At 53.2% G+C, this 9,905-nt stretch overlaps 1 long non-coding RNA gene across 1 annotated transcript; it reads right to left on the reverse strand.

The window, feature by feature from the left end:
- Positions 1-924: 924 nt before the first annotated feature.
- On the reverse strand, positions 925-5,725 carry LOC120403365. Its single transcript, XR_005597526.1, has 3 exons — positions 5,673-5,725; positions 1,249-1,395; positions 925-1,006 (listed from the first exon to the last, which is right to left on the reverse strand). It is a non-coding gene; the product is annotated as an uncharacterized LOC120403365 (long non-coding RNA).
- Between the last annotated feature and the right edge of the window lie 4,180 nt (positions 5,726-9,905).

The raw sequence follows: 9,905 nt of genomic DNA on the forward strand, positions 1-9,905 counted from the left end.
CGGCGCCTTGGCGAGCCCATGGGCACAGGGTGTTACCAGTCCCCCACCGCCCCAGTCCTCCTCCCTTTCCCCTGGGTCTCCCCTCACCTCCAAAGAAGGAGCCTTCAAAGACCGGGCTGCCAGACCCCACGGAGGAGCTGCTGGCCCCGCAGGAGTACGCGGAGCTGCTGGAGTTTGTCCCGCAGTCACTCAAATCCTGCTCGCGGCTGTTGGGATGCTCCTCTATGGCCAGGGTGGGGCCGGCGGGAGGCTCCGCAGTCGCCGGGGTGGGGCCGGCGGGAGGCTCCGCAGCCGCCGGGGTGGGGCCGGCGGGAGGCTCCGCAGTCGCCGGGTGGGGCCGGGCGGAGGCTCCGCAGTCGCCGGGTGGGGCCGGCGGGAGGCTCCGCAGTCGCCGGGTGGGGCCGGGCGGAGGCTCCGCAGTCGCCGGGTGGGGCCGGCGGAGGCTCCGCAGTCGCCGGGTGGGGCCGGCGGAGGCTCCGCAGTCGCCGGGTGGGGCCGGCGGGAGGCCCGCAGTCGCCGGGTGGGGCCGCGGGAGGCTCCGCAGTCGCCGGGTGGGGCCGGCGGAGGCTCCGCAGTCGCCGGGTGGGGCCGGCGGGAGGCTCCGCAGTCGCCGGGTGGGGCCGTGGGAGGCTCCGCAGTCGCCGGGTGGGGCCGGCGGAGGCTCCTGCTGGGCCCTGGGCGCAGCTCCTGGCTCCTTGGCTTCCTGCAAAGGAAGCCCCAGAGCTGCCGCCCCGGCTCCTGCCCTCCCTGGCTCTCTGCTCCATGGCTGAACCCGGGCCACCTCCGCTTTCGCCCAGAAGGTGCCTCCGGGTCAGCTAGAGGAGCTGCTGTCTTCCGCCTCCTCCAGCAGGCGAAGCAGCTCCTCCCTTTCCCCTGGGCACGAGCCTCTTCCCTGCCCGCGGGGACAGAGGGGCCGCTCTCCACCTGGGCAGGCCGGCTGATGTTTGCTGGCCGTGGATCCACCTGCCCGGCCTTCCTCCTCAGCATCTGCCGGATTCGCTCCATCCTGGAAGTGAGTGGGGAGCAGCCATGAGTCTGGCTTCAAGGCAGCCTCTCATTAACGAGCCTGCCTGCTCCCCTGCCCACCTCCCCTCTGCTGAGGCAATTTCTCCTCCTGACACATCCCACCCCAGGGCACAGGAACCCTCATCCTGGGGAACAAACCCTGACAAGGGACGGGCTGGGAGCCCTAGTGGTGGGATATTCCCACCACACGGGGGATGGTTCTGGAGAACTCCACTTACTTACTCTAGATCGGATGGAGCAGGATGGCAGATGCTGAGGGTTGCTCCTCTCTTCACCCTCCTCGATCTCCTGCACCCAGGTGGCCGGCAACGGGTGCCGCTCAATGCCCTGCCCGCAGGGCAAGGGGTAGACACCAGCGATCGAAACTGGCTGTGAAAACAATACAATGCCATTAGCGGAACGCTCCTGGGACACTCCATAGCTGTACCGGGGCCACCTCCATTTGGGCCCAGAAGGTGCCTCAGGGTCAGCTAGGGGAGCTGGGCTCTTCTTCCTCCTCCAGAAAGCCAGAGCTGGGAAGTGCCAGCAGGACTCGATTCCCAGTCTCCCTGGCTCCGAGTGTGACCTGTTGTACTGACTGATGGATTTGCTCCTTGTCCCCCATCCCAAGCCAATAACACATCTCTGGGTTGGCAGTCATGAGTTAGACCTTCTCAGCACCCCTCTGTCTCCCGCAGCCCTCAGCTGTTCCTTGGACTGCGGTGGCTTGGACGGTAACAGGAGTGGATATTGTTACTGGCTCACTGGGTGGTTCTAGCCAATGAGGGTCTCAGTCTAGCCTCAGAGGCCCACACCCCCAGACACTACAGGTCAGGGTGGATTGATTTCATTCCAAATGTTTTGTAGTTGTATTTTTTAGTTATTTTCCTAACGAGGGATTGATTCTCATGAAATTCTTAGTGGTGGCCGATGACAAAACACGGAGCAATGGTCTCAAGTTGCACTGTGGAAGGCTTAGCTTGGCTATTAGGAAACACTAGTTCACTAGGAGGGTGGTGAAGCCCTGGAATGGGTTCCCTAGGGAGGTGGTGGAATCTCCATCCTTACAAGTTTTTAAAGGTCAGCTTGACAAAGCCCTGGCTGGGATGATGAAGTTGGGGTTGGTCCTGCCTGCAGCAGGGGGTTGGACTAGATACCTCCTGAGTTCTGTTCCAACCCTAGTCTTCTATGATGCTAGGAATAGGGATCCATTCAAACATGTTGACTTGCTGGTTTTGCAGGATACAGAAAAACAAAAAGGTTGACAGAACCATTTGTTTTCATTTCAAACAAACTGAGGTAAGGAAGTATCTCTAGTTCGTGCACTGAACTGATTGTTCCTGCTCATAATGTCCTTCCAGATTTTAGAAGTAGTAGCTCACACCTCCTCCTCTCTAGCCTTTATTCATATTTTACAAGGGGAAAAGAAGCCTTCATCCTTTTCCAACTCCCAATCAGTTTCTTACATTTGAATGAAGTAGCTGCATCAACTGGAATGAAGAAAATATTCTTTCTGCACCCGCAGAAGAGGTTAGTGCTGCCAAAATCTGGCTGAGTGTTTCAATCACTTCTGGACCCCCAGGTGCTTAGGCAATGACTTCCAACAGTTCAGTGCTTTGACTTCCTCTGACACTTGGCAACAAACATGGACTTCTTCATATATGTAGTTATTTAAATTACTTTAATAGGCTGGAGCAACTAGAGGCCTTAACATCACTTGTCATCATTTCAAATTTTATACTGGATAAGTTTAAAAAAAAACTTTTTCAATATAAATTTAAAACACCCAGTTTAAATAAAAATAAAATCTCTTTTGGGGGGCGGGGGTTGGGCTGTGAAAAAGCCACTGATTGGTCTTGCCCTTGATTTTAAAAGAACGACTTCATCTGAGAGAATCAGAAACTGCTTGTATTCTAGTCAAGGAGAGGAGGCTGCAAAATTCATCCTAGCAGTAATTTGTTGGGCTTTATTTGCTCAGTCTCAAACAAACAAGTGCGCAAAACTCTAGCTAGTCTCTTTTATGTAGGCCCAGCTAAGAGGTGGTGGGAGGGGCAGGAATGCTGTCTCCCTCCCGGATCCAGTAGCAATTGCACAGGATATTGCCACAAAACCTACATTTTACTGCCAAACTCTCTAAGCCAGTCCTCTTCTGCACTTCCTGGGTTCTAAGTTTCAAATCCACAAAACCTTCCCCTTGACAGTCACTGCCCAGGTGGTGCAGCAGGCAGAGGAACCTGAGCGGTAACATTGTGACACCAGAGGTAACTCAGCCACCTGTCGCTCCCTGACTCCACGAACCCTGAGCATAAACCCAAAGCCTGAGCCCTGCCTTGGGCATCGCTCCCACGGAAACCTGCAGGTTCCTTTACTGACTTATGCAAATCACCTGTGGAGAGTTAGCACTGACTGGCTGAATTCACTCCCAAGTCACAACGCCCTTCAGTTTACAGCACGAATGGAAGGGGCACAGGGTGGAAATCAGGCTTTTCTGGTGGCCCGTTTTCCAATTGAGAAGAAGGGACAAGAGGGAAGGAGGAAGAGGGAAGCAAAATGGCCACATTCCAAACGCCCCCAGCGAGTCACAGGTTAATTCCAAGCCCAGAGAAAACCACTGTCGTCTGACTTTCTCTTTCACTTCGGCCATAGAATGTGCCTCAAAATAATTCCCATAGGAATTAGAGCAGGTTTTTAGTAAAACACCCAAGCTTGATTTTAAAAGAGGCCAGTTGTGGAAAATCCAGCACAACCCTCAGGGAATTGCTCCAAACTCTGATGTTAAAAATGCTCCTCGCCTTCTTTCCAGTGTGTATTGGTCTAGCTTCAGCTTCCAGCCATTGTCTGCTCATAACCTTTCTCTGGTAAAGGGAAGATGGAGGCTTGTGGTAGCAAGGCTACAGGGATCTGCGAGGTTCCCCCTGCCCCGCATCCCTGTCCTGCCTGGCTGTTGGCAAGGGAGCTCTGTGAGGTCACAGACGCCTCACTCATAGAATCATAGACTATCAGGGTTGGAAGGGACCTCAGGAGGTATCTAGTCCAACCCCCTGCTCAAAGCAGGACCAATTCCCAACTAATTGTCTTTGCTCAATGGGCTGAGTTCCTGCCAAAAGCTTTTGTGAACTCACTGCCACACCCACCTTTCCCTGGCAGGCCTGACCTCTGCCCCTGGCCAGCCCAGCTGGATGTTTGAGCTGCACCCCGGATCACCCCACTTGCTCATTATTGATTCTGGGGAGCAAGCAGGCTACCCAGTAAAACAGCAGAGTCTGTTCCACACCCCACACTGAGTTTTTCATAGAGGCATCGGTTGTGAAACAATTCAGTCTCCTAATCGGGCCTCTATTTCACGGGCTATGAAATTTCACACTCTTAGCACCCTATTGAGCCCAATTGCTTGTAATTCACTAAAAGGCACCTTCCCAACCAGTTATGATGGTAGGACACCAGGAAACAGAGACTCCACCTCTCCCCTGGGTAATTTCTTCCAGTGGCTAGTCTCCCTCACTGTCATCATTACACTGGAAATTGACAAGCTCTGATAAGGGCCCAGTTTATGACAAACTTTTAAATAATTTAAATAGAAGAGAAAAAATAACATTCAGTAGAACATGTTCACTGCCAAGTTTTTCAGACAGTCGCACCACTGATGTGATAGCTAAGGCCCTGGAAGCAGAGTTAGCTGAAATGCTAACCCAGCTTTGGGCAGCAGTAGCTTCCTTGAAAGGTGCAGAAAATATTGTCTTCCTTTCACTTTATTCAAATCGTTCAGTTCAATCGACTAGTTTGTTGAAATTCAAGAAAGCCATTGGGAATTCACAAAACAGGCAAACTTGTTTTCCTCCCTCAATCTAGGGATAAAAACTAGGGGATAGATCTACTGGTTCATCAATCTAGAAACTCGTGGAGACAAGAATGTATCATTTCCCTTCACTAACCACACATCAAATTGCCTTTGTTTAAGAAATTGGTTAGTTTAAAATGCAAAACATTTTGATACAACTTCTTTCTTATGCTTCTCTTTCTAGCTCTGGCATGGCCTTGCTGTGTGACCAAAGAGAGGTCACTTCTTTTCTCTTTCCCTCGGTATCATGGGGGATGGAGAAAATTCTCTCAGCCCTAGCAGGAGAGAGATTTGAGCAAGTCAGGCGCGTTAGGGTCCTCGTGCTCTAAAGGACAATGGGCGATTGTTGTTTGGGGCAAGAATCCCAACGGATTTGTTACTTGTCCCCCAACCAAAGCCAATAACACATCTCTGTATTTTCAGTCATGAGTTAGACATTCTGTCTCCCGCAGCCCTCAGCTGTTCCTTGGATTAGGGAGGCCTGGATGGTAAGAGAACTGGAATTATTTTAACGGCTTCTTGGGTGTTACTAGCCCATGAGGGTCTCAGTCTGGCCCCCAAGGCCCACATTCCCAGACACTAGAGATCAGGAGGGGTTGATTTCACTCAAAGTGTTTTGTAGTTGCGTTTTTGAATTATTTTCCTAATGAAAGATTGATTCTCATGAAATCTTAGAGCTGGCAGATGACAGAACAAGGAGCAATGCTCTCAAGTTGCAGGGTGGAAGGCTTCGATATTAGCAAAACTTTTTCCCTAGGAGGGTGGTGATGCCTGTGAATCTGCTAGGATAGAGTCCCTATCTTGTACTTAGAGCCTATATTTTTCTTACCTTCTACACAGATGACAACGTCTTGGAAATAAATACACACGGGAATGAAACACACGCACTGAATCACCTGCACACCAACGGCTCTTGGGCTCGGTGAGAGGCCGCGAGCTGGAGGCTTGCTGCAGCAAGGCTACAGGGCTCTCCGAGGTTCCCCCTGCCCCGCATCCCTGTCCTGCCTGGCCGTTGCCAAGGAGCTCTGTGAGGTCACAGACGCCTCATCATCGTTGCCCAATAGGCTGAGTTCCTGCCAAAGGCCTTTGTGACGTCACTGCCACACCCACCTTTCCCTGGCAGGCCTGATGTCTGCCCCTGGCCAGCCCAGCTGGGTGTTTGAGCTGCAGCCCGGATCACCCCACTTGCTCATTATTGATTCTGGGGACCAGCCAGGCCACCCAGTAAAACAGCAGAGTCTGTTCCGCGCCCCACACTGAGCTTTTCATAGCGGTTATGAAACAATTCGATCTCCTAATCTGGCCTCTATTTCACAGGCTATGAAATTTCACACATTAGCTCCCGCTCCCCTCCCAGAACCAGGGATGGAACCCCGGATCCCTGAGTCTGTTCCTGGCTGGTCTCGATTCGCCTCAGCACCTGTGCAGGGAACAGAACTAGGGCTGCAGTGCAAGCCTCGCCCACTGTCCCATTGCTCCTCCCATAGTCTCCACCCCAAGCCACAGGTGGCTACCAGGCATCAGTAGGTTTCAGAGTGACACCAGCATGACATGAAGAGGGGCTGCTCCAAGCTCTCTCAGGGCCACACCTTTTTTTTCCACCCAGCCAAGCCCACAGGAGCTCTGGGTCAGGACAGCCCCACGCAGCCTCCAGCGAGCGGAGCAGTCAGCCCCTGGCTTTGAGGCAGCGGGTTATAAGCCCAGCTGGAGGCACTGCATTGGAGTGGGGGCTGATTTTGGCCAGCCCCCAGTTGCGGGTGTTGGTGCTGAGGAAGCCACCGCATCTCTGAGCCCGTTATCACTGATCCCACGGCTCTCTGGCTCGGAGCCCAGCGTTTTCCTGCTTAAATCTCTGATTTACAGGAAAGCGAAAGCAAAAGCTCCCAGACCCTCATTTCCCCATCGTGAGAGCTGCCTATTTGCAGCTCAGCCGGCGGCAGGATGCTCCTGGCCAGTGCTCTGGGCTCAGGATCCCCTCAGCTGGCCCGTTCTTCCGCACCCCCCTGACCCCTGCTCCTCACCACTTCCAGGGACCTGTCCACGCAGCCCGTTTCCAGCTGGCCATGGGCACCGGACAGACGGCTCGGCCCGGCTACCTCCCGGGAAAACCTGGGCAGGTGGCCACCCGCCTGGGGATGGTCTCACAGAGCAGGCCCAAGTCACAGCCCTGATTTCTCCTCCCCCGAGAACGGCCCAGCAAGGACCAGATCTCAGCTAAGCCACGCTGGCCAAAATGGGTCAATGGTGCACGAGCATCCTGGCAGCTTTCGCAATGGGGCGGAGGGGGCAGACAAGGGTCCATGAGCTTCTGCTTTTGCTTTCCTGTAAATCAGAGATTTAACGAGGAAAACACTGGGCTCCGAGCCAGAGGACCCTGGGACTGGAGATAAGGGGCTCAGACTTGCCATGGCTTCCTCAGCATTGGGGGGCTCTGCTCTGAGCTGGCTGCGCTGCTGGTGCTGTCGTCCCCAGCGCATGGTAAGAGAGACCAAGGGATCCAGAGAGGGACACAGTCACGGGGAACAGACCAGAGGGGGCAATCCTGCCCCTAGGGGGGTAATTGACTGGAGGGGACGATCTTGCCCCACCCCCGGGGGGGGGAAGAGAATGAAGGGGACAACCCTGCCCGTCGTGTACAAACTCTCTCTGAGAGGTTCCCATTGTACACAGTTCCCAGGGTAATCCTTGTGAGTGGGTGTATCCCCCTTAATGGGCCATCAACGCTGTCTGGCCTTTTCATGGCTTTGGGGGTTCCCATCCTCACAACATATTTCAGTCCCACACTCATAGCAAAACCTCATAATTCCAGATACAACAACAACACATACAACTCAACAGGGTATTAATATTCAGCCGATGGAGACTTTTAAAATGATGCATCACAAGGCATACTTTGTACAAACCGTATCATAATTATATCACCATAGTGAATAAGGGGGTGGCAGGGTGTCAGCGTTCACTCAGAAACCTACTGACACACAGTAACCATCTGTGATTTGAGGCAGACTATAGACATTGTGGGAGGAGCTGGGGATCATGGGCAGAACTTGTATTCCAGCCCTTTTCCCCACCTTCCACCCTCCCCAACAGGGGCTGTCTGCTCCGCTTGCTGGAGTCTGAGCTGCTCCTCCCCCAATGTCTCTGACTCTGTCATGTCTCCCCAACATTTCCATCCCTCCACAGGTGCAGTGGAGAGTCAAGCCCAGCCAGGTAAAGAGTCTGGACTCCTGGGTCCTATCCCCAGCTCCGGGAGGGGAGCGGGATCTAGTGGTTAGAGCAGAGGGAGCTGGAAGCCAGGACTCCTGGGTTCTGTCACCTGCTCTAGGAGGGGAGTGGAGTCTAGTGGTTAGAGCAGAGGGAGCTGGAAGCCAGGACTCCTGGGTTCTATCCCTGGCTCTGGGAGGGGAGCGGGATCTAGTGGTTAGAGCAGAGGGAGCTGGAAGCCAGGACTCCTGGGTTCTGTCACCTGCTCTAGGAGGGGAGTGGAGTCTAGTGGTTAGGGCAGAGGGGCTGAGATCCAGGACTCCTGGGTTCTATCCCTGGCTCTGGGAGGAAAGTGGGGTCCAGAGATTAGAGCAGAGGGGGCTGAGATCCAGACTCCTTGGTTATTTCCCAGGCTTGGGGCAAAGAGTGGGGTCTGTCAGGTGAGAGCAGGGGGACTGGGAGCCAGGACTCCTGGGTTCTCTCCCTGGTTTTGGGTGGGAGCTCTGCACTTTGTCCCATGTTAACATGGCTCCCTGGTTTGTGCAGTGTTCAGTTGTATCACAGGGGGGCAGGATGCCCAGGAGGGTTGATGGCCCTGGCAGGTCAGTGTGCAAGTAAATAGTCACCCCACCTTGTCTCTCTAACAGCCCGGGATCAAGTCGGCTACAGCACTGCAAACAGCTACAGTGAAACTAACATTTACTAAAAGAACTGGGGTACTTGTGGCACCTTAGAGACTAACACATTTATTTCAGCATAAGCTTTCGTGGGCTACAGCCCACTTCTTCGGATGCATAGACGGGAACATATAACAAGAGTGTGTATATATATATATATATATATATATATATATATATATATATATATATATATATATACAGTGGCAGAGCTCTGACCTTGCTCCCATGGGTCCTGCGCTTCCAGGCGGTTTATGCTGCCTCAGTGGCTCACTGTGACCCTCCACGTAGCCCTTCTCTCTCTAGGGCCAGGGTTACAGTCTACTGAGCCCTTTTCATCACAGGCTGCAAGGCAGTTGGTGAGAGAACTCCCACAGTCTCTGTTCAGCCTCCTGTCCTGACAGGGACCTGACTTCCCCTCCCAGGAGCTGTTCCTGTAGTGGTGGGTTGGGGGGAACCCGGGCCCGCCCTCTATGCCGGGTTCCAGCCCAGGGACCCTAATGGTAGCAGTTGTTGGCAGCCAACCTTTCACTGCCAGAGTTGCTACATTTCCCTGGGCCACTTCCCCACAGCTCTCCTGCTTCTCCCTTCTTCACCCTTAGCTTAGGGCTCCTTTAACGATGGTTTGGGGGTGTGTTCATTCACCAGCCCTTCAGCCGCACTTCCTCTCCTCTGGCTCCCTGACTCCCCTGCCTGACTGGAGTGAGCCCTTTGTATAGTATCAGCAGGGCCTTAATTAGAGTCAGGTGGTCACATTAGCTTAATGGCCTCACCTGACTCTTTGCAGGTTAATTACAGTCAGGTGTTCTCATTAGCCTGGAGCAGCCCCTGCTCTGGTCAGTCAGGGAACAGAAAACTTAATCCAGTGGCCAGTATATCTGCCTTCTGCTACTCTGCTGTACCCAACTGGCCTGGGTCTATCACACTATATATATATACACATACAGAGAAGATGCCATACCAGCTCTAAGAGGCTAATTAATTAAGATGACCTGTTATCAGCAGGAAAAAAACTTTTGTAGTGATAATCAAGATAGTCAGTTACAGACAGTTGACGAGAGGTGTAAGGATAGTTATCATAAGGAAATAGATTCGAGTAGTGTAATGACTCAGCCGTTCCCAGTCTCTATTCAAACCAGAATTAATGGTATCTAATTTGCAAATCAATTCAAGCTCAGCGG

The sequence above is a fragment of the Mauremys reevesii genome, linkage group 4 (assembly GCF_016161935.1).
Source record: "Mauremys reevesii isolate NIE-2019 linkage group 4, ASM1616193v1, whole genome shotgun sequence".
NCBI classification, from domain to species: domain Eukaryota; kingdom Metazoa; phylum Chordata; order Testudines; family Geoemydidae; genus Mauremys; species Mauremys reevesii.